Genomic DNA, 25909 nt, shown 5'->3' on the forward strand with positions numbered 1-25909 from the left:
AATGGTACATCGACAAACAGTGATTGGTTACAGTGCGGAAAAAGGGGCCAAACAAAGCAAATACATGAGCAAGAGCAGCATAAGGCGTCATGAATAGTGTTCTTGCAGGGAACAAATCAGTCCGAGGGGGAGTCGTTGAGGAGTATAGTAACTGTGGGGAAGCTGTTCCTATGTATGGATGTGCAGGACTTCAGACTTCTGTATCTTCTGCCTGATGGAAGGGTTTGGAAGAAGGCAAAGCCTGGGTGGGAGGGCGGTCTCCCTCTGATTTCCCATTCTGGCTGTGGTTGACAACTTACCTGCCTCCTTGCCCTGCCTGAGAGTGACTCCACTGACAAAACTTACCAAGGGAACAGGTCAGGCTGAAGCACCAGTAGTCAATGAGCCAAAGTCCTGCCTTCAGGCAGAGCACACAGAACATGACATAAATAGTAAAAAGTTGGTAAACAGAGAAATGAGGCTGATTATGGACCTAATAGTGGATTTGCATTTGGCGACAGGGGGCATAGCTGATGTAGTAAATCAGTCTTTAACAAGGAAGCTGATATGCCCAAGACAATGTGATAAAGACAATTGATGGGCGGCATTGTCCCATTTTGTGAATAAATGCAGTGCAAGTGATCCGGCATTGTCTGGTCCACCAACCAGAATGGCAGGAGCCTGCACCAGGTTCTGCACTTGGAAGTTCGTTAATTAGAACATAGAACAGTACAGCACAGAATAGGCCCTTCGGCCCTCGATGTTGTGCCAAGCTTTGTCCGAAACCAAGATCAAGCTATCCCACTTCCTGTCATTCTGCTGTGCTCCATGTGCCTATCCAATAACCGCTTGAAAGTTCCTAAAGTGTCCAACTCCACTATCACAGCAGGCAGTCCATTCCACACCCTAACCACTCTCGGAGTAAAGAACCTACCTCGGACATCCCTCCTATATCTCCCACCCTAAACTTTATAGTTATACCCCCTTGTAACAGTTACATCCACCCGAGGAAATAGTCTCTGAACGTCCACTCTATCTATCCCCTTCGGCATCTTATAAACCTCTATTCAGTTGCTTCTCATCCTCCTCCGCTCCAAAGAGAAAAGCCCTAGCTCCCTCAACCTTTTCTCATTAGACCTACCCTCCAAACCAGGCAGCACCCTGGTAAATCTCCTTTGCACCCTTTCTAATGCTTCCACATCCTTCCCAGAGTGAGGTGACCAGAACTGCACATACTATTCCAAATTATGCACCTGCAAGTTCCCCTCCAACTCTCCAATCCACCTGTCTCCACCAGACTGTGCAGGATGTTCGGAACCCAGAGAAAAAAAAAAATAGCAGCCTCATGAAGAAGTTTGTTCCTCGATTCAATCACCCACTCTCCGAGCCAATCACCTACATCCATTCCCCTCTTGGACCTCTACCCACAGCATCTGGAGTCTTCGTGCATCCCCTTCCAGTAAATGATGTGGTATGTCCCTCCCCTCGGTCTTCCATTTTTAGCGTCTTCATCCACCTCCTTGCACCTCTGTATGCCATTGTGTACCGTCACCCTTACCCCAACCCCGCACAGCCCTAATTCCTCATTGCCCCACCTTGTGTTCATTAGGCCACACATGAGGGGCACCTTACACTCCACCCCAGTTGAACTTTGGGCCTATCTCGCGATGGCAGCATAGGTCACAATAAACACTTTTTGTACTTTAGCAAGGACACCCCTGTACTCCACAATCCCAGGTGCAGTACTGATGTGAGTTGGTGACACAGGAGATCCCATTGGTTCAGCGTGGTGCTGTCTATGAAGACTAGTGGGGCACAGAGATGGAGTACAGCACATCAGAAGTAGCACAGCAATATGGCAGAAAGTTGGTACACTCACCCCGTAGTCCCTGACAAACTGAGCACTGCCATGTGCATGCCACTCATTGGCAATCGGGTTTGGGGCCAACATAACCTCCTGCTGGCGTGATGCAAGATTGAAAGGCCTGACGCGATGTCGGAGGGCAGCTGTTTTAATGAGCATTCATGAGATCCAAGTTAATGCAAATACCATTTATGTCACCACTGGGAGAATTGCAATGGAATCTTACACCTGTAGGTTTCTGACTTTTTGGTCCTCGCCAGATTAGCTCGTTGGGAGAATTTCACCCGATGGGTTTGAAAATTGAGACGGGAGTGGTATTGATAGAATGATTGTACTTAAAAATTAATAATTCACCAAGATCTGATTACATTTGTCCAAGGATACTGGGAGAAGGGCAGAAATTACAGAGGCACTGACCATCATTTTTGAATCCTCCTTAGGTACAAGGGTAATGGCCGGAGGACTGGAGAATTGCAAACCTTACATCACTTCCTTTGAACAAGGGTGTAAAGGAAAGCCTTAGCGACTATAGGCCAGGTGAGTTTATCTTTAGTAGGGAGGAATTTTTAGAAGTGATAATTCAGGACAAAATTAATAATGATTTAAGCAAATGTGGTTTAAGGAAAGCCAGTGTGAATTTGTTATGGGCAAATTGTATTTAACTTACATGCTCGAGCCCAATGATGAGGTAACAGAGTTGGTGAGGATAATATGTTTCTGTGGCGAAAATGGACTTCCAAAAGACATTTGATATATTATGTTGGTGAGACAAGTTAGAGCTCATGGAACAAAAGTAGCAACATGACACAAAATTGCCTTAATGGAGCGATGCTGTTGTTTTACAGACCGGAAGCAGGATTACAGCGGGGTTCCCCGCTGGCATTAACCCCCCCCCCCCGGATCCTTGGTATCGGAGCTCTCCCAGCGTATCTCCGTTCAGACTCCCCATCCCTTCTCTCCAGCATCAGCCACCCCGCACCCCTCTCCTCCCCACAAACGGCAGCACCATTGACCATTCCACCCCCAGGTGAGCAACACCCGTTATGGGGTCACTAAATGCCCCCTCACATCATGCACCCCCCCCCCCCCGCCCCGTTTCAGGCCCCACCTCTCAGTGCCAACCAATCATTACCCCTGGTAGTGCCAATCTAGCAGCACCCCTTGGCACCACCAACCTGGCAGGTTGACAGTGCCATGTCCCCGAGCACCCAGGGGCTCCAATGTCCTCAGAGCCTCCCCAGAATGCAGTGGACCCCAGAACACCAAACAAATTAATAGAGGAGATAGATAGGTTTTTAATGAATAGAAGGATGAAGGGTTAAGTGGAGCAGGCAGGAAGGTGGAGATGAGCTCAGCCATGATCATATGGAATGGTGAAGCACGCTCCAGAGGTTGAATTATCTAGTCCCGCTCCTAGTTTTCATGTTCTTATTTCCTAAGTGATTGAAAGAAAGTGGAATAAAGGGATATGGGGACCAGCTAGATCCATAATATTATGATGGAAGGATGTAGCAGGTTACAGAGGGATATAGATAAGCTGCAGAGCTGGGCTGAGAGGTGGCAAATGGAGTTTAATGTAGAGAAGTGTGAGGTGATTCACTTTGGAAGGAATAACAGGAATGCGGAATATTTGGCTAATGGTAAAGTTCTTGAAAGTGTGGATGAGCAGAGGGATCTAGGTGTCCATGTACATAGATCCCTGAAAGTTGCCATCCAGGTTGATAGGGTTGTGAAGAAGGCCTATGGAGTGTTGGCCTTTATTGGTAGAGGGATTGAGTTTGAGTCATAAGGTCATGTTGCAGCTGTACAAAACTCTGGTACGGCCTCATTTGGAGTATTGCGTACAGTTCTGGTCACCGCATTATCGGAAGGACGTGGAGGCTTTGGAAAATCTTATGAGGAAAGGCTGATGGACTTGAGGTTGTTTTCGTTGGAGAGAAGAATGTTAAGAGGAGACTTAATAGAGGCATACAAAATGATCAGGGGGTTGGATAGGGTGGACAGTGAGAGCCTTCTCCCGCGGATGGAAATGGCTGGCATGAGGGGACATAGCTTTAAACTGAGGGGTAATAGATATAGGACAGAGGTCAGAGGTAGGCTCTTTACGCAAAGAGTAGTGAGGCCGTGGAATGCCCTACCTGCTACAGTAGTGAACTCGCCAACATTGAGGGCATTTAAAAGTTTATTGGATAAACATATGGATGATAATGGCATAGTGTAGGTTAGATGGCTTTTGTTTCGGTGCAACATCGTGGGCCGAAGGGCCTGTACTGCGCTGTTATGTTCTATGTTCTACCACTCACGTGGAAGATAAACATCAACATGTGCACTTTAGACCAAACAACCCATTTCAGTGTTAGAATTTCTATGCAACTCCATGAATGGTTCTAGAATAGCAAAGATTAAATGGATATAAATAAGAGTTCGATAAACATGCTAAAATAAAAAAGCAAAATAAGAAGAGTGTTAAACTTTATAGCCAAAACAGTGTAATGTAAACTCGAGGAAGGAGGCACAAATTGTGCAATGTGCTGATCAGAACACAGATTAAACACGGGTGTGCAGTTTTAGTCACAAACATTTAACATTCTGAAGGCGTTCAAAGAAATCGAGGCCGATTCTTTGCATTGGGTTATGAAGAAATGTTGAGAGAGGTAGGGCTTCTCGGCTTTGAAAGGAGGTGAAAGAGCTGGGATTTTATATTGAGATATACATGATGGTCAACAATTTCACGTACATGGGCCAGGAGAGTGGACCAGGAGATTTTAAATAGTAAAATAAAAATTGTGAGACAATGTCAAAAGTTCTTTTTCACACAAATACAGAGGGACCAATGCATGGGGAGGTACTGGGGACAAAAAAAATATTGAAATCATTTCAAGAAATAGTTGAAAGTTGTGATGGAGTAACTATAAATTATTTATGGATGAATTAGAGAAGGTGGGACAAAAATGGCATCTTCATTCTTATCTCTTTTGTGAAGGTATAACTGTTGGTAGCAAAAGTACACCTCCATTAAAAAAAGGGACACGCACTTCAATAATGAATGGAATGAAAGGATGAGTGTGATGGATTGGAATAAGTCACAACAATATTTTGACAACTGGAGATGCAAATTAAATAAAATACCAAGTTATAGTATGGGAAATGGCATTAAAGTAGGTGAGATCAAATTAGAATGGCAGAGCAGACTCAAAAGGACTGAATGATCTACACCTGCTCGTATTTCCTATGTTCCTATAGGAAATGGGATAATGAATTGCCTGGCTAAGCAGCTATGTATAGCTGTACAGTTACGTTGGGAAAGCTGAACAGCTGAAGCTGTTCTTTTAGGAGCAAATGACTCCATGGATTTTCATGCACCTTGCAAGAAGCACACCTTCACCCTACCTATCTTTGCCAGTCGGCAATTGCATTTACTACTGCATGAACTAGAGTTAGAATTCACTCCATTGTCTGATCAATCATTTCCTTTTTGTGCTAGGATACCATTCTCACCAGGAACTGGGCAGAGACTGCCTAAACTCAATTTGACAAAGGACTGTTGCAGCTGACATTAAAAGCATTTAGCTGATCAGCCTGAATTCCAAATGGGGGCCAGTTCAGCAGGGACCTACTTAAGATGTAGAAGTTGTGGCATGAGGACAGCATCAGAGCCAGAACATAATGTTAACTCCCAGGATCAGGAGAACTGCAAAGTGGCCACCAAAAGCTGTCAGGATTCACGGGACTGTCCAAGGGATATTTTATTTTTAGAATGTTGTTAGAAACTCTTCTAGGCCAGGAAAAGCAGAATGTTGGCTGCAAGCAAAAAGCTGTAAAATTATGAGGTACTTTTGTAAAACAGATTCAAATAAAATTTCCCGATACAAATTATAAGTGTCCAGGATGGATCAAAGTCCAGATGCTGGGCTACTGAATATCTCAACAGGGAATGGCAGCTACAAGTTAACTTGAGCTTTTGCCAGCCACCACAGCCAGTGAAAGATGAAATACAGAACACACACTGATTGCAATACACGAAGAAGCAAAAAGCTTTGTACACAATTTGTATTGCTGCTTCCAATTAATGTTTGAATGAAATACAGGTAAAATAAAGCAACGTGACAATGTTGTAATTCCAAACACAAACATTAACTGAACAAGGATAAACAGAGTCACAATCATATTGTTTTCCCACTTGAAATATCATAACAGAACAGTTTGAGTATCTGAGAACACCCTACCCCACCCAATCTAGGTCACCATATTATGGTGCAGCTAGCTAAAGAGATGCATAACAAGCAAACCAGAATAATTCAAGCCAAGCTGACGTCCTTCAAAGTGAAATGTGTTTTCGTCAGGAATGCAAATCTGGCAACTGCAAATCAGCAAACAGCTTCAATTTTCCATTGCTATACAATTTTGCCAACGAGACCAATTTCAAATCTATAGAGCCAGTTGGCCCATCAAGACCATGCCCGCTCTCTGTAGAGCAATCTAGTCAATCCCTCCCCTTGTTCTATTCTGCTAGTGCCGCAAGTTTATATCCCTCAAGTGTACGTCGGGTTTCCTGTTCAAATCATATTCTTGGTTTTTCCCTGGGAAGACCACAAACCAAAAGATCCAGATGCACTGAATGACAGGGCAGCACGGTAGCATTGTGGATAGCACAATTGCTTCACAGCTCCAGGGTCCCAGGTTCAATTCCAGCTTGGGTCACTGTCTGTGTCCGGAGTCTGCACATCCTCTCAGTGTGTGCGTGGGTTTCCTCTGGGTGCTCCGGTTTCCTCCCACAGTCCAAAGATGTGCAGGTAGGTGGATTGGCCATGATAAATTGCCCTTAGTGTTGGGTGGGGTTACTGGGTTATGGGGATAGGATAGAGGTGTTGACCTTGGGTAGGGTGCTCTTTCAAAGAGCTGGTGCAGACTCGATGGGCTGAATGGCCTCCTTCTGCACTGTAAATTCTATGATAATCTATGACCCAAAGAACAAACCAATAGACAAGATTTCTTTTTTTTTTTTTACAATTTTTCCTTCCCAGTGATTTGTTCCCCATTTCAATGGCCTCCTCCAGCCTTCATCCGACCATACTTATTTTTGGATGCTGCTGTATTGCATTCATCGTATTGCTTCATATTTTGTACACCTTCTCCATTAGTCTGGCCTCCTCTTCATCAGTATTCTCAAATATTTTCTCCACACACCACCTTTGGCCAGGCAAAAGACTCTGCAGACCACCTAGCAGCCCTAATTTACCCACTTCACTCTCCACTGGAAAAAAACTAGGCAGAATGAATGGGAATAATGCCATTTCAAGAGATACCATTGAGGTGATGCCTGGATCCAAGCTGGAGTACTTCAGTCTCATACCAGCCTTCAAGTTTAGCCAGTTACTCCTCTTTGTTTTCAACTTCTCCGAATTTGACCTTAGTTATTTATTGTAACATTAATATAATCTTACTTATAGAATAACAATCTTGTTGTTCGTGCTTATAACAGGCTGCATGTGGAACCGGGTCTGGTTGCGTGATGTCTTGTTCTGGCCTTGCCAGTAGTCCTGTCAATGACCTGCATTTTAGACTAGCCTGTCAATCACCTGGACACCCTCCTAAACCAGCAATAGTCCTCAGACCACAATTTGAGAACTCACTGCTCATGGCCTTTCTATTGGCAATGAGGTTACAACAGAATTTGGGCTACGGGCCTCATTTTATCAATTGCGATGCGTTGACTTTACCTAGTTCCAAAATAGGCCAACTGCCTTGCTGTTAATTGCCCACAGGCAAGTTCAAGGCAAATGGGAGGGTAGATAAGGACACAGATCAGTGACAGCCTGCAATGAGGTAATATAAAAAACAGCTGACAGCTTGAAGGCTCTGGATGACAAAGACGTTCGATGCAGTAGAAAACGGGGTGTATAACGAGTAGCAGCTGAGTAAAAATTCAGGCAGAACATAAAAAAGTACAGAGGAGAAAATAACTGAACTAATACAGGAAAAGAGGCTGTACAATGAGCCGGAACTTCCTTGGTGTAGCAATCAGCATTGGATTGCCAGACCCGTGCCCATTTATCCATGTGGATTTCTCCTGAAGGGAGGGGAGGGTGGGGTCAGTCTGGGACATTATAATAGTTACCCAGAGATTTTAATTCCAATTTTTTCTGGGTAACTATTTGTAAAATAAAATTAAAATGATTGCAAAGATCTTTTACAAACATGTTAACAGTAAAAGGAGGAGCAGATTAATAATAATAATCATAATAGCACAAGTAGGCTTCAATGAAGTTACTGTGAAAAGCTCCTAATCGCCACATTCCGGCGCCTGTTCGGGGAGGCCGGTACGGGAATCGAACCCGCGCTGCTGGCATTGTTCTGCATTGCAGTTAGGGAGGAAAGTGGAGATCTACTAGTGGAGATGGAAGGCATGGCTAAGGGAATAAATGAGTATGTTGCACTGCTGTTTACCAAGGATGAGGACTTTGCCAAAGCTACAGTAAACACAGAGGTGGCCCGGATACTGGGTGAGAAAAAAAGTCAGTAAGCGAATAATTCAGGAGGTTTGGATGCAACTCAGTCTCAGCAAACAAATAAAATGAGGCTAGAAATTGCCACAACCATGTAATACATTCATTCCACTCGTCCAAAGGAATGGAAAAAATATTTATTGTGCCAACTGCCTTCCCAGTTTGAAATGGTATGAAATAAAGCCTTACTTTGGATATTTAAATTCTTTAACCTAACTTTTGTGAGGGCCACGAAGAATCCAGCACAAGTTTGTCAAACAAAAAGTAACTTTATTTACAACAATATATGGATAGTACCAGCAGTTCACTATTGGTTCCCTCCCTAGCCAGTACCACACTGGCAGTTCTATTTACACAGCTGCACTGCTAATGATTGCCTGCCTGCCCATCCCCCCTCAAACAAGGTCCCTGCAAGACAGAGCAACCTTAAACCATCCACACAGCCCATTATTTCACATCGAGCTACTTAAATTCATACAATCCAGCACCACAAATCGCTGCCACAGTACTTCTCCAAGGCTTAAGTGTCTTTTAATTCGCCTTCAGCTTTATTTCTTTAATAAAGGTCCATACTTTGTCTGGCGTTTCAAAGTAAAAGTCCCGTTCTTCATGTGTAACCCACAGATCGGCTGGGTACAACATCCCAAACTTCACCCCCTTCTTAAAGAGGGTCGATTTTGCTTGATTGAACCCAGCTCGCCTCTTGGCCAAATCCACTCCCAGGTCCTGATAGATGCGCAACTCACAGTTCTTTCACTTGCTGCTCCGTTCTTTCTTGGCCCATCGCAAAACGTGTTCCTTGTCCATGAAACTGTGAAAACGTACCACCATGGCCCTCGGTGGCTCATTCGCTCTGGGCTTCCTCGCAGGGGCTCTGTGCGCTCTGTCCAATTCCAGGGGCCGAGGGAACGCCCCAGCCCCCATCAACTTCTCCAAAATGTCCGTCACATAGGCCCTCGCATCCGATCCCTCACTGCCTTCAGGGAGGCCAACAATTCTGAGATTCTGCCTCCTGGACTTATTCTCCAGGTCCTCCTGCATTCTTTTCTGGCGGCATTTCATCATCCCCACCTTGCTTTCCAGCACAGTTATATACTCCTCATGCTCAGACAACTTTTGTTCCACCTCCTGGATCGCTCTTCCATGGGTTTCCTGATTTTGAACCACTTGATCAATCGAAGCCTTAATCGGGTCCACCGTGTCCTTCTTCAGCTTGGCGAAGCAATCCTCGAAAAACTTCACCAGTTGCTCGTCGATCACTGTGCCGTCTCCCTGCGGCCCTTGCTCTCTGCCATGCTTTTCGCATTTCCAGCTCTGCTCGCGACTTTCTTATAGGACTTTGTCTTCTCACGGCCACTTCTGGTCCAATTCTCCATACACCAGAGGAGGATTTCTCCTCACTGTCTCACTCTTCACTGATTTATCCCATAAAATCCGAAAAAAACGGTGGAAAAAGGTCCAAATGTCCGTTATAGGCGGGAGCTATCAAATGTGCGACCTACTCCTCCATGGCCGTCACCGGAAGTCCTGGTGAAGGCATTAATGTAAGTGCAGGCAACATGTGCGAAAGTATGCAGAGAAGGTAATTCTGACATCAGGGAGTAATACTGCTTTGATGCTAGCATTGCTATTTTTAACCTGAACACAGCACCAACTCTTATCCTCACACAGCTGAACATCAGTGGCAGGAAAGACCTCCCTACCCCAGCCCAGCTGTTGGCTTGCTGACTGCACGTTACAATCAGTTCAATGGGCAGACAGCACAACATTTGTGTGCAACCTGCATCAGGAGAAACTGACTGGTATTAATTGTGCTCCCTGTACCCGTTTGTCAAATTTTTTGCCAGCTTTCACTTTTCCAAGAACAAAAGGAAGAATTAAGATGATTCTTGGGACAAACAAACATACTAAACCACACAAGAAAATAATGGAAATCAGTACCTTTACTGAAACCTTATGAAGTTTGGGGTAGCACTGTGGTTAGCACTGCTGCCTCTGTGCCAGGGACCTGGGTTTAATTCCTGCCAGGGACCCGGGTTTAATTTCGACCTCAGGTGACTGTCTGTGTGGAGACTTTCTCCCCGTGTCTACGTGGGTCTCCTCCAGGTGTTCCGATTTCCTCCAACAGTCCAAAGATATACAGGCGAGGTGGATTGGCCATGCTAAATGTCCAAAAAGGTTAGGTGGGTCTACTGGGTTACGGGGCTAGGGTGGAGGTAGGGTGCTCTTTCCAAGAGCCAGTGCAGACTCAATGGGCTTAATGTAAATTCTATGAGGTGGATCATTCCTATTTGTTCTTCCTTCCCCCCAGCATTTCACTGCCTCCACACCTATTACATTTCCATATTTCCTCCGTCCTGATGAAGGGCTATCAGAACCTGAAACATTAACTCTCTTTCTCTCGTAAGATGCTGCCTGAGCTGCTGAGTATTTCTATCATCTTCTGTTTTTACTACTGAGGTTGAAATAAGGTGATCTTGGTGTTGAAGTGGAGATGTGGTCGGAAGCTTAGCTGGGGTGTACAACCTGGCATGGAGGTTGTAAATAGTCTAGTTCAGCCTTAGCCAGGGAGAGGGAGAGGGTGGCGATGGAATTTGTAGAATTCTAGAACACAATGGCTTCAGTTTTCCCAATGTTTGGATGGAGGAGGTTTCTGTTCACCCACTGCTGGATGTCAGGCAGGTCAGGATAGTGTGCGACTTGGAGGAGCACTCGGAGGTGATGATGTTTGCTTACTGCTGCTACCCTCTTCCTTCAAAGGTAATGAAGTCAAGAGTCTGTGAGGCTTTGGCAAGATTCAAGCTGATTTGAAGTATACGAAATCTCTTTTGTCCTGCTTTCTCTTTCTCTCTCGTCCCACAGAGACCAGTCTTCTGTTAATCCAGACCAGGTTGCAGGTCCCCTTCTCACTGGTCAAACAGTTGGATTTTTGCGACAATGCAACAGATTTCAAAGTCATGTTTTCCTCGTGCTGGCCCACCTAGGCCTCTCCCTGGTCTGTGTGCTGACGCATCAGGGGCACCAATTGCTAAGGCATCAGTTCACATGTGACTGATGGGGTTAGTTCTGCTGCCTGGGGGCCTCTCCATTCTCCACCGGTTCCCATTCTCTATCTTTCTGGTGAATGGGGAAGGCCTGTGAACTGGGTTTCTGCATAAACTGGTTCCAAACTGTATTTGGGTTACAGGGATCGGGTGGAGGTGTGGGCTTAAGTAGGATGCTCTTTCCAAGGGCCAGTACACACTCGCTGGGCCAAATGGCTTCCTTCAGCACTGTAAATTCTATAATTTTATGTCGAAACAAGCAATGTATTTCATAAGTATTTAATAAATTGGGAAGTACTTTGGGACATCTTAAAGATGTGAAGTTCTGTGAGCAGGAACAGAAACTTGTATTTTCCCCTTCATAGTTAAAACCTCGGAGGCCAGCTGTAATGCTCTAACTGAGCTATGGAGTAGTGTGTGATCATGTGAAGAGAGATGGAATTGCTCCCCTCTTTCGCTTCTCCCTGTGACTATAACAGCTTTCTTTAAGGATATACTTCATTGATCAGTGAATGTTTAACTGTTTACAGCTGTGACTGTAAAGGAGAATAATATTTATTGTACTTAACTCGGTCTAAGAATCAAAACGCTCCAACACACATACATACATACATACATACACACACACAAACACCAATAAGTGAGAGTGGGAGGAGAGATTAAGTGATATTTTGAAGTCCAATAAAGATTAAAGTGATACAGTTTTTATAGTTTGCTGACTCTGGTGGATCGAGGCAAGGCGTGGCAGTCCTCCTGTTTTCAGCGGTTTAAAGATGCAGATGAACAGTTCCTTTGTTCTTCTGAGACAGCAGGTGCTGGGTTAAGTTATTCAAAATCTTTGTGTGCATCACATGTACAGTCAAACAGAAGATTGGATTTAAACTTGCAAGGTGGGTGGCTGGAGAAAGATTGAGAACCGCACAGAGGTGTCTTTTCTGCTTTTCTCTCTGGTCTGAAGAGTTAGTTGACCTGTCATGTGATCCTCTCCCTCCAACCGAGCAGTGACCCAAATGTGGCCATGACTAGTTGTAGCTGCATTCCAGTTGTAACTTGATTAGATTAAGGTTATTAATTGCCCTCTCAGCTAAAGTTGTTTGCCCGAAGTGACGACATTCAATGCTAGTTTCCCCGTTTCAGTCTGGATGTCCTGCCAATCCCAATAGATGTGGTTCATTTGCAGTCACCTAAGATCTCTGATGGGCTCTTCCAGAGAGGCTGGCTTCACTTAACTGCTTTGGAATTTATAGAGTACAGTAATGGACATATTCATCCATCTCAAAGCTGTGGTTTCATGCCACTGGAATGTTGCTTCAGGTCTTTTTACAATCCAATCAATGGGTTCCGGCCAGTAAATTCATAAAAGTTTTTTTTAAAACAAAGCATGCATTGTAATAGTGGCTAACTCAACATAAACTGGTAACCAAACTTGGAAACTTTTAGCCTGTATGCCAGTGCTATTTAGAACAGTGTTTTCATTCAAGAGACCAGAGTAACTAACTGACTGCTTCCTGGTGGCAAAAGTGAATTTACATCCATAGGTTCTTTTGCAGAGAATGGTAGGATTAACACATTGTTCTGTTATCATATTACATACAAAAATGGAGGCCAAATGTTGAGGGGAAAGATCAAGAGTCAAGAACTCAGCATAAATACTAACTCCAGTCAGTACTGAATTTACCTTCAGTTTGATTCTCTGCAGTGCAAGCAGCAACACTAACCATAAGCAAAGTAATTTTGTCACAACTCTAACCTAAACTACGCCCATTGCCACATGATAACCACAACTGAAAACAGGGGCGGTACCCATATGCAATTCAAAAACCATAAACCACAATTTTGCAAGAGAGGTTTCAAAGGAACTGCAATGCAATTGACTGATTACATTCCTCATGTACATTATCCCATAGTAGTCCAATATGTGGAATAGCATGGCCCTTGGCATTAAACTAGAACCCAACAGCATCTATTGTGAAATATTAAGAAAAAAGCTCGTCAACCCTACAAAGTTACGTGGCTGGATTCTCCGTTCCGGAGATGAATTGTTGACGCTGGCGCAGGATTCGTGGACTTCTCTGACAGCAACAATGGCACCACACTTGGACAGATTCAGCGATTGGATATTTTTATAAATTTAGACAATCCCAATTCATTTTTTCCAATTAAGGGGCAATTTAGTGGGGCCAATCCACCTACCCTGCACAGCTTTGGGTTGTGGGGACGAAACCCACGCAAACACTGGGAGAATGTGCAAACTCCACACGGACAGTGACCCAGGGCTGAAATCGAACCTGGGACCTCGGCGCCATGAGACAGCAATGCTAACCACTGTGTCACCGTGCTGCCCCCGATTCAGCGATTGTTGAGGGGCTAGCACCAGCGCCAGTGGAACACAATCGATTCCAATGAGAAATGGTGTCGGATTTGCGATTGACACTCAGGAGGCTGACAAGCTGCAGTCCCATATACACATTTCACTCCTCACACACCATCCCAGCCAACTAGATGGCATTGGTTACACTGCAGCCTGCCCATACGGCTTATGTGTCTGCTGGAACCAGAGGGCACCAGGGGAGTGGCCTGGTGGGACACCCATACGAACCATGGCCCTAAGTTCACAGTGGGCAGTTAGAGATGTGCTCAGCTGCATGGCTGCCTTGCAGGCTGTGGCAATGGTGTTCCATGCCCCTCTACTCAAACCCCGCAGTCCACCTCCTCGCCACCCCCCCCCCCCCCATCCCGTTAGACCCCCACGGCCCTTGCAGAAGCCCCCGGCCAGCAGCGCAACTGTCAGAAAACTATGGCGATGGTGGACACTTTCAGTGCCCCCGCTCTCTCCCTCAGCAGCTATGGTGCCTGTTTCACAATTCTTAAAAGCAAAAGTGAACCTCACTGTCGGGAATTCGGCCCTGGAGGCGGAGAATTGCAGAGGCCCTGGAGAATAATGGGTCGGGCCCACTAATGGTATGCCAACAGCGTTTACTGTATGTGCGTTCTGGAATGCATCGACTCCGCTGTCAATGCGATGGAGAATTGAAATTTGGCATGAAATCAGCGCCCGCTGTGATTTTGGTGTCGGAACCAATTCTCCGCCCAATCCGGCATCAGTCAATGGGAGAATCCCACCCATGGTATTTTGATAGTGACCGACAAATGAAGGTAGTGAAATCGATCACCGGCAAAGAAACAAAATAAAAAGGCTGATGGCCGGATGTTTGTCAAGGAAATGGGAAGCAGGATATTAGGAAATTTCCCTAATGCTGTTTCCCCATCCCAGTCTGAATGCCTTGCGAATGCAAACAGGAAATATGATTCATCTGCATTCTCTAAAGGTCTTTGATAGTTTCCTCCAGACAGGAACCTATTTTCGTTAAGAGGCCCCGTCCACTATATTATTGCTCCTAGGATGTGGGGTCAGGAAGGAGATTGGCTGGATGCAAGCAGAAACAAGCCCAGATGCAGACATAGACAAATCGCATCCCAGGGGCCTTTATAACGTCCTGCCTCAGACTCCACTGCTGCTGGCGAAAGCAAGGAAGATGTGTCTCCCCACCTGTTTCTTCCGAGGAGACTACTGACATGTTACATGAGTAAGAACTAGGAATACGGGCCATAGTTTTCCTTAGAACTATAATTCCTTTTCGGCAACCTGAACTCCTTATTCGGATGTGCCACAGCATATACTTAATCCTGGTACTCAATCATGGAACAGCCTTACAAGACTATGTCATGCAAATGGCTGCTCTCTGGCAGCTGCAGCTCCAACACCTTTTGACGCTCTGCGTTAAGTGAGATCAGGTGTTGATCTCTAGATGCTGCTTTCAGTCCCTTAACCTTTTGGCTCACCCCTATCCCTCACATCTTGGATGCAATCACCCACATACAAGAAGCACAATCTTATTCCCCTCAGACCCACACACTCAGGGCAGGGGTTGAGCAGGAACAAGGGTGCTCGGTATCTGACCATGCTATATTGGCATGCAAAACAACTACGTTGCAGCCATTCAGTCACCACACTACAACCCCAGCAAGGTAAGTCAGTGCTCAACTGGATAGTCCTTGCCCAGCCTGGAAACTGAGCCAGCTAATGTTTTACACACCAGGGTGGTGAGTGTCTGGAACGAGCTGCCAGAGGCGGGTACAATTTTGTCTTTTGAACAGCATTTAGACAGCTATATGGGAAAGATGGGTATAGAGGGATATGGGCCAAATGCGGGCAATTGGGGCTAGCTTAGTGGTAAAAATGGGCGGCATGGACATGTTTGGCCGAAGGGCCTATTTCCATGCTGTAAACCTCAATGACTCCATAATGGAGTACATGTACTTTGTTCATTCCCATGTCACATAGAGAGTCTCGGCTGATAGCCAGGAAGAGTCGCTCCCAGAACTTGTGACCAGGATCTGGAGCTCCTGGTTTAGAAGGTAACAGCAGATGTGCCATACGGACAGGAACAGGCATCGGAATGTGGCGTCTAGTGGCTTTTCACAGTAACTTCATTACAGTGTTGATGTAAGCCTACTTGTGACAATAAAAAGATTTAAAAAGCCGTCCCAAGTATCACTAAAAGAGCATGGCAGGAGGTAGCAAACACGGGTGCATATAGGAGATGTCGCTGAAGGCACTGGTCCTGAGCCATGTGTCGTTTCACATCATGCCGTGTACAGGGTCACATCGATGTGAGCCATCCTTGTCCAGTGCTCTTGATGTCCCAGGCTTACTCTCGTTACGTCCTGCTGCGTCTCACCCCAATCCCAGTGGCTTTTGCCCATTCCCCCAATCCAAGTCTTCCCTTGACTAGCAGGAGGAGGAGCAACAGATCTCCAGGGACGAATGTCTCCTCAGACTAGCCCACACTCTGCCAATGCAGATTCTGGCATTTCGGAGGCTTCGTGCGCACGTTTAGAGTCGGTGGCACTGGGTGAAGAGCACAGCACTAGAGTTTACGAGGTGGTGTCTCAGTCAGGAACATCTGTGCACAGTCCCCTTCAGCAAAGAGGGTAGTTATGAGGAGACTCCACTAGGCAACCAGCAAGTGCTTCGGAGTCACAATTTGGGGCATCAGCAGAACTGTGCACGTCAATGGAGTTCCACGGCATTATAAGCTCCTACACTGTGAGTAGAGGAATCCGTGATGAACTTCAGCATGTCTCAGGGGCTTAATCATATGAACTTCTTCCATGAGAAATTGGGCAACCTTGTGGAGAGCCACATGTGGCATAACCTGGAGTGTACGTATGAGCAGCATATGCTCCTGCAAAGGTACCCTTGATGTACTCTACAGCCTGGACTAGCCTGTTCAGAACTTGATCAGCAATATCCATGAAGTACACAAGGAGCTGCATACGCACAATTTGTGCAAGTAGCACAATGGTGGCTGGCAGTGACACTTGCTGCATCCGGCCCATGTAAGCCCACCGGAAAGGCAGCCCAGAGTTGAGGAGGTTGGTGAGAGTTTGGAGGTTCTTTCATCTGTTGTACAGGTCCACCTATGCTGCCTCTGCAGAGATGCAGGCATTGCGCTCATTGATAGGGCCCCAATGAGTCCCTGTATGATGAGGCAAAGCACCACACTCTCACTGCCGTAGAGAGGTGATCAGCCTGCCTCTCCCCCAAGGCAACATCTTTACTCCACCAGCGTTCATGCCTCCAGCCTCAAGTCAGGGTTTAATTAGGTCTAATTTAAATGAAAAGCTGAGACTCAGCACAATTATAGCTGATGAAATAAAAGGGACAGTAGGGACGTGGATATGTAATTAACTGAGTCATAGAAAACAGAGCAGTGGTAACTGGATGTTTTCTGACTGGCGCAAGGTGCCTGGTAGAGTTCCCCAGGGTCGGTGTTGGGACCCTTGCTCTCCCTGACATACATTAGTGCTCTCTTACCTTGGTGTACAGGGCACAATTTCAAAATTTGCATAAGATGGAAAACTTGGAAACATGGAACTGTGAGGAGACTGGTGCAGAACTTCAAAAGGACAGACAAATTGGTGGAATGAGCAGAAATTAGATGAAATTCAACGCAGAGAATTGTGAAATGATTCATTTTGATGGGAAGAGCATGGGGACACAACAAAGAAAAATAAGGGGTACAATCCCAAAGTGGATGCAGCAGCAGGGAAGATGCAAACATAAATAATTGAAAGTGGCAGGACAGGAAAGGCCGCCCAGAGTTGAGGAGGTTGGTGAGAGTTTGGAGGTTCTTTCATCTGTTGTACAGGTCCACCTATGCTGCCTCTGCAGAGATGCAGGCATTGCGCTCATTGATAGGGCCCCAATGAGTCCCTGTATGATGAGGGTAAGGGAGAATGAGAAATAGGGTAAGGGAGAATGAGAGTTAGGGTAAGGGAGAATGAGAGTAGGGTAAGGGAGAACGAGAGTATAGAGGTCAGGAGCACAGATTTGACGTCGCAGGAGGGGGCCAGTGTTCAGGTAGGTGGTTTGAAGTGTGTCTACTTCAATGCCAGGAGTTTACGAAACAAGGTAGGGGAACTGGCAGCATGGGTTGGTACCTGGGACTTCGATGTTGTGGCCATTTCGGAGACATGGATAGAGCAGGGACAGGAATGGATGTTGCAGGTTCCGGGGTTTAGGTGTTTTAGTAAGCTCAGAGAAGGAGGCAAAAGAGGGGGAGGTGTGGCGCTGCTAGTCAAGAGCAGTATTACGGTGGCGGAGAGGATGCTAGATGGGGACTCTTCTTCCGAGGTAGTATGGGCTGAAGTTAGAAACAGGATAGGAGAGGTCACCCTGTTGGGAGTTTTTTTATAGGCCTCCTAATAGTTCTAGGGATGTAGAGGAAAGGATGGCGAAGATGATTCTGGATAAGAGCGAAAGTAACAGGGTAGTTATTATGGGAGACTTTAACTTTCCAAATATTGACTGGAAAAGATATAGTTTGAGTACAATAGATGGGTCGTTTTTTGTACAGTGTGTGCAGGAGGGTTTCCTGAAACAATATGTTGACAGGCCAACAAGAGGCGAGGCCACGTTGGATTTGGTTTTGGGTAATGAACCAGGCCAGGTGTTGGATTTGGAGGTAGGAGAGCACTTTGGGGACAGTGACCACAATTCGGTGACGTTTACGTTAATGATGGAAAGGGATAAGTATACACCGCAGGGCAAGAGTTATAGCTGGGGGAAGGGCAATTATGATGCCATTAGACGTGACTTGGGGGGGATAAGGTGGAGAAGAAGGCTGCAAGTGTTGGGCACACTGGATAAGTGGGGCTTGTTAAAGGATCAGCTACTGCGTGTTCTTGATAAGTATGTACCGGTCAGGCAGGGAGGAAGGCGGCGAGCGAGGAAACCGTGGTTTACCAAGGAAGTGGAATCTCTTGTTAAGAGGAAGAAGGAGGCCTATGTGAAGATGAGGTGTGAAGTTTCAGTTGGGGCGATGGATAGTTACAAGGTAGCGAGGAAGGATCTAAAGAGAGAGCTAAGACGAGCAAGGAGGGGACATGAGAAGTATTTGGCAGGAAGGATCAAGGAAAACCCAAAAGCTTTCTATAGGTATGTCAGGAATAAGCGAATGACTAGGGAAAGAGTAGGTCCAGTCAAGGACAGGGATGGGAAATTATGTGTGGAGTCTGAAGAGATAGGCGAGATACTAAATGAATATTTTTCATCAGTATTCACTCAGGAAAAAGATAATGTTGTGAGGAGAATGCTGAGCCCCAGGCTAATAGAATAGATGGCATTGAGGTACGTAGGGAAGAGGTGTTGGCAATTCTGGACAGGCTGAAAATAGATAAGTCCCCGGGACCTGATGGGATTTATCCTAGGATTCTCTGGGAGGCCAGGGAAGAGATTGCTGGACCTTTGGCTTTGATTTTTATGTCATCATTGGCTACAGGAATAGTGCCAGAGGACTGGAGGACAGCAAATGTGGTCCCTTTGTTCAAAAAGGGGAGCAGAGACAACCCCGGCAACTATAGACCGGTGAGCCTCACGTCTGTAGTGGGTAGTCTTGGAGGGGATTATAAGAGACAAGATTTATAATCATCTAGATAGGAATAATATGATCAGGGATAGTCAGCATGGCTGTGTGAAGGGTAGGTCATGCCTCACAAACCTTATTGAGTTCTTTGAGAAGGTGACTGAACAGGTAGATGAGGGTAGAGCAGTTGATGTGGTGTATATGGATTTCAGCAAATCGTTTGATAAAGTTCCCCACGGTAGACTATTGCAGAAAAAACGGAGGCTGGGGATTGAGGGTGATTTAGAGATGTGGATCAGAAATTGGCTAGCTGAAAGAAGACAGAGGGTGGTGGTTGATGGGAAATGTTCAGAATGGAGTACAGTCACAAGTGGAGTACCACAAGGATCTGTTCTGGGGCCGTTGCTGTTTGTCATTTTTATCAATGACCTAGAGGAAGGCGCAGAAGGGTGGGTGAGTAAATTTGCAGACGATACTAAAGTCGGTGGTGTTGTCGATCGTGTGGAAGGATGTAGCATGTTACAGAGGGATATAGATAAGCTGCAGAGCTGGGCTGAGAGGTGGCAAATGGAGTTTAATGTAGCGAAGTGTGAAGTGATTCACTTTGGAAGGAATAACAGGAATGCGGAATATTTGGCTAATGGTAAAGTTCTTGAAAGTGTGGATGAGCAGAGGGATCTAGGTGTCCAAGTACATAGATCCCTGAAAGTTGCCACCCAGGTTGATAGGGTTGTGAAGAAGGCCTATGGAGTGTTGGCCTTTATTGGTAGAGGGATTGAGTTCCGGAGTCGGGAGGTCATGTTGCAGCTGTACAGAACTCTGGTACGGCCGCATTTGGAGTATTGCGTACAGTTCTGGTCACCGCATTATAGGAAGGACGTGGAGGCTTTGGAGCGGGTGCAGAGGAGATTTACCAGGATGTTGCCTGGTATGGAGGGAAAATCTTATGAGGAAAGGCTGATGGACTTGAGGTTGTTTTCGTTGGAGAGAAGAAGGTTAAGAGGAGACTTAATAGAGGCATACAAAATGATCAGGGGGTTAGATAGGGTGGACAGTGAGAGCCTTCTCCCGCGGATGGAAATGGCTGGCACGAGGGGACATAACTTTAAACTGAGGGGTAATAGATATAGGACAGAGGTCAGAGGTAGGTTCTTTACGCAAAGAGTAGTGAGGCCGTGGAATGCCCTACCTGCTACAGTAGTGAACTCGCCAACATTGAGGGCATTTAAAAAGTTTATTGGATAAACATATGCATGATAATGGCATAGTGTAGGTTAGATGGCTTTTGTTTCGGTGCAACATCGTGGGCCGAAGGGCCTGTACTGCGCTGTATTGTTCTATGTTCTATGTTCTATGTTCTAGGTTGAGAGTGTATAATGCACTATCAATTACGACGAGACGAGTGTAGAGTAATCGAGGCTTTATTAAGCAGAGATGTGTTTCCTCCTGCAGCTGCTACCGAAATGGCAGCAGCTCGGTGAGCACACACATTTATACTCTGCCTACTGGGCGGAGCCAACAGGCAGGGATCTACCCCCGTACCTGTAGTACTGGAGCCTTACCGTATTACCTCTAATACACATATTATACAAACAGTGGTGACTACCACAGTGTGGTTAATAAAGCAATCCGTATCCTAGGTTTTATTAATAGCATACAAGAACAAGGAGATTATGCTAAATTTGTATGAAAGATTGGTTCAGCCTCAGCCTCCATCCAGATCTGGGTATCACACTGGTGCATCCCAAAAATGTGAAGGCATTTGAAAGAATGCAGAAAAGATTCACAAAATTGGTTCCAAGGATGAGGAATTTCAGTTATGCAAATATATTGGAGAAGTTAGGACTGTTTTCCTCAGTGAAGAGAATGTTGAGAGGAGATCGGATAGACGTATTCAAAATCATGGATTTCAGACAAGGTGTATAGGGAAACAAATGCTCCCATGGGTGCAACGATAATGAGAAGACACAGGTTTAAGATCATTTGCAAAAGTAGCAATTGAGACACATAGAATTTACAGTGCAGAAGGAGGCCATTCGGTCTATCGCGTCTGCACCGGCTCTTGGAAAGAGCATCCTACTTAAACCTACGCCTCCACCCATCCCCGTAACACCACCTAATCTTTTGGACACTAAGGGGCAATCTAGCAAGGCCAATCTACCTAACCTGCACAGTGGGAGGAAACCGGACAACCCAGAGGAAACCCATAAAGACACAGGGAGAAAACCTTTCAATGGAGTGAGTGGTTCAGACCTGGGATGTGCTGCCTGAGAGTGTGGTGGAAGCGAGTTCAGCTGAGGCAATCATGAGGGAATTGTACATATTTATAATGAAGAGTGTGCAGGACCCTGGGGAGGGGCACGGGGTAAATTGTTCACTCAGCAAACCAGCATAGATACAATGGACCAAATGGCCTCCTTCTGGCTGTAACAATTCTGTGATTCAAAGGGTCAATATTGTATTCAAAGCTGCCATCTGGGATATCAGAGTTGTCAGAGATATTTCAATTGTCCTTGAGGGGCAAACAAATTGGTGCTTTTTACCCCTGTTTTCAACCCTTTAATGAAGGGATTTTAGCCAACTGAAGTGGATAGCTGATGAATCTGTTCATAAAGGATGTTTTATGAATGTAATTTGGGATGAAAAGTGGAATCTCATGACTGTATTGTTGCATGTCAAAGTTGCACAAAGATTGTTGTTTACATTGAAGCCTCAAATTAGCAAAGCAAGACAATCACTGCCGTTGGATGACAACAGAGGGAATATAAACCGCAAGGACTCCGCATCATTTTTCACTGTGGAAAAGCAGACAACGTAATGGTCAGTGATAGGGAAAGGTAAAGGAGTGTGTGACTGTTGATGAACCAGGTGGCACAGTGGTTAGCACTGCTGCCTCAAGCGACAGGGACCCCGGGCTCAATCCAGCCTCGGCTGACCGTGTGAAGTTTGTATGTTCTCCTCGTGTCTGCGTTGGTTTCCTCCGGGTGCTCCGGTTTCCTCCCACAGTCCAAGATATGGTTAGGTGGATTGATCATGATCAATTGCCCGTAGTGTCCAAAGATTAGATGGGGTTATGGGGTTACAGAGAAAAGGCGGAGGAGTTAAAATACTAGTTTAATTCATCTTCCATCTCCTTATTTTTCATTTGTAAATCCAGAGACTCACTTTCTGGAGCCGAGCAGCAGGTAGAGTACAAGCACCAGAGTGGAGTTCAAAGTGGGAGCCTCCATCAATAGCATCGCACGCCCACCTGGCTGCCACTCACTACGTCCCCGCCCCACCACGCAGTGACCAGCACAGCCCAGCCTCATGCTGCCTTGCCCCCTTGAACACCACAGCCAATCAGGGATGCCCATGGCTGGCATCCTTAAAAGCCATTCGCGGCCATTGGACACTTCTTCCCACGATTGGGAATGCCGCGATCGATCACTCTATGACCCTCCTGATACACGCCCGAGTTTGAAAAACGCTATTCTAAAAAATTTAAAGTTTGAACATTAATACAAAATGGCAATTTTTGACCTTTTCCACAAGTTAATATATCACATGATGATTCCCTTCACTTAGATCCAGTCTATAATATTCTCTTCTCTCTGGGTGGATGAACAACATAAGAACTAGGAGCAGGAGTAGGCCATCTGGCCCCTCGAGCCTGCTCCGCCATTCAATGAGATCATGGCTGATCTTTTGTAGACTCAGCTCCACCTTCCGGCCCGAACACAATAACCCTTAATCCTTTTATTCTTCAAAAAACTATCTACCTTTATCTTAAAAACATTTAATGAAGGAGCCTCATCTGCTTCACTGGGCAAGGAGTTCCATAGATTCACAACCCTTTGGGTGAAGAAATTCCTCCTAAACTCAGTCCTAAATCTACTTCCCCTTACTTTGAGGCTATGTCCCGTAATTCTGCTTTCACCTGCCAGTGGAAACAACCTGCCCATATCTATCCTATCTATTCCCTTCATAATTTTATATGTTTCTATAAGATCCCTCCGCATATTTCGAAATTCCAACGAGTACAGTCCCAGTCTACTCAACCTCTCCTCGTAATCCAACCCCTTTAGGTCTGGGATTAACCTAGTGGATCTCCTCTGCACACCCTCCAGCGCCAGTTCGTCCTTTCTCAGTCAGGAAACCAATACTGAACACAATACTCCAGGTGTGGCCTCACTAACACTTTATACAATTGCAGCATAACCCCCCTAGTCTTTTAAAAAATATATATATTTATTCAAATTTTTCAACAAATTTTCAACAAAACCCCCCGCCCCCCGCAACAAGAAGAAAGAAACAAGAACACAACAAGCCGAAATTATATATTGGATTTCCCCCCTATACAATAACCCCCCCCCCATATAACATTTAAAAACACAAATAGGGGGGAAAAAAACACCTTCACCCAAACGCCACCCCAAAAGAACCCCCCCCCCCCTCCCTTGGGCTGCTGCTGCTACTGACCTCCTCCTAACGCTCCACGAGATAGTCTAGGAAGGGTTGCCACCGCCTGAGGAACCCTTGCACAGACCCTCACAAGGCAAACTTTATCCTCTCTAGCTTGATGAACCCTGCCATTTCATTGATCCAAGCTTCCACACTAGGGGGCTTCGCATCTTTCCATAGTAGCAAAATCCTCCGCCGGGCTACCAGGGACGCAAAGGCCAGAATACCGGCCTCTTTCGCCTCCTGCACTCCCGGCTCGTCCAATACCCCAAATAATGCTAATCCCAGCTCGGCTTGACCCGGGCATTCACCACCTTGGACATAGTCCTCGCATAACCCCTCCAAAACCCATCCAGCGCCGGGCACGACCAGAACATATGGACATGATTTGCTCGGCTCCCCGGGCACCTCCCACATCTGTCCTCCATCCCAAAGAACCTACTCAACCTCGCCCCTGTCATATGCGCTCTGTGAGTAACTTATGAACTGTATTAGGCTGAGCCTGTCGCAAGAGGAGGAAGAATTAACTCTACTCAGGGAATCAGCCCACAGACCCTCATCTATCTCCTCCCCAAGCTCCTCCTCCCACTTGCCCTTTAACTCCTCCACCGAGGCCCACTCCTCTTCCTTCAGCTCCTGATAAATCGCCGAAACCTTGCCTTCTCCAACACATACACCCGAAATCATCCTGTCCTGAATCCCACGTGCCGGAAGCAGCGGGAATTCCCTCACCTACCGCCTCACAAACGCCCTCACTTGCATGTACCTGAAAGCGTTTCCTGGGGGTAGCCCAAACTTCTCCTCCAGCGTCCCTAGGCTCGCAAACAGCCCATCGATGAACAGGTTCCACCATTCTTCTAATCCCTGCCCGATGCCAGCTCCGAAACCCCCCATCCATCCTTCCCGGAATGAACCGATGGTTCTCCCTAATCGGGGACCAAACCGAGGCTCCCACCTGGTCCCTGTGTTGCCTCCACTGCCCCCAAATCTTCAGCGTCGCCGCCACCCCGGACTCGTGGTGTAGCTTGTCGACGAGACTGGCAGCGGTGCCGTCACCAGTGCCCTCAGGCTCGTGCCCACACAGAACGCCATCTCTAGCCTCTTCCACGCCACCCCCTCTCCCTCCATTACCCACTTACGGATCATTGCCACATTGGCTGCCCAATAATAGCCACACAAATTTGGCAGCGCCAGCCCTCCCTGTCCCTGCTACGCTCCAGAAACACTCTTCACCCTCGGGGTCTTATTCGCCCACACAAATCCCATGATGCTCTGGCTTACCCGTTTGAAAAAGGCCTTGGGGATCAAAATGGGAAGGCACTGAAACACAAAGAGAAACCTCGGGAGGACTGCATTTTGACTGACTGCACCCTACCCGCTAGTGAGAGTGGCAGCATATCCCATCTTTTAAAATCCTCCTCCATCTGCTCCACTAACCGCATCAAATTGAGCTTCTGCAGTGCCCCCCAACTCCTAGCTACTTGGATCCCTAGGTACCGAAAGCTCCTTTCCGCCCCCTTCAGCGGTAGCTCGTCTATCCCCTTTCCCCGGTCCCCTGAATGCACCACAAAGAGCTCGCTCTTCCCTACATTGAGTTTATACCCCGAAAAGTCCCCAAACTCCCCAAGGATCCGCATGACCTCCGCCATCCCCTCCACTGGATCCGCAACATACAACAACAGGTCATCGGCATACAACGACACCCGGTGTTCCTCTCCCCCCCGGACCAATCCCCTCCATTTCCTGGACTCCCTCAGTGCCATGGCCAGCGGCTCAATTGCCAGTTCCCCGGTACAGCAGAAAGTACTCCGACCTCCGCTGGTTCGAAGCCACACTCGCCACTGGGGCTCTATATAACAGCCTGACCTAACTGATGAACCCCTCCCCGAACCTCCGCAACACTTCCCAAAGATACCCCCACTCCACCCGATCAAAGGCCTTCTCCGCGTCCATAGCTGCCACTACCTTCGCTTTCCCTTCCACCGAGGGCATCACAATCACATTGAGGAGCCTCCACACATTTGTATTTAGCTGCCTACCCTTCACATATCCCGTCTGGTCCTCATGAATCACCCCCAGGACACAGTCCTCAATTCTCGTAGCCAGCACCTTCGCCAGCAACTTAGCGTCAACATTGATGAG

The 25909-nt window shown here is 46.5% G+C and overlaps 1 protein-coding gene across 1 annotated transcript in view; it reads right to left on the minus strand.

Moving 5' to 3' along the window:
- The window catches only part of LOC140425357 (unconventional myosin-X-like), a 341226-nt gene that overhangs the window by 265442 nt on the left and 49875 nt on the right, over positions 1–25909 (minus strand). The gene's annotated exons all lie outside the window — the stretch shown is intronic.

This window comes from Scyliorhinus torazame, chromosome 6 (genome assembly GCF_047496885.1).
Source record: "Scyliorhinus torazame isolate Kashiwa2021f chromosome 6, sScyTor2.1, whole genome shotgun sequence".
Taxonomy (NCBI): Eukaryota; Metazoa; Chordata; class Chondrichthyes; order Carcharhiniformes; family Scyliorhinidae; genus Scyliorhinus; species Scyliorhinus torazame.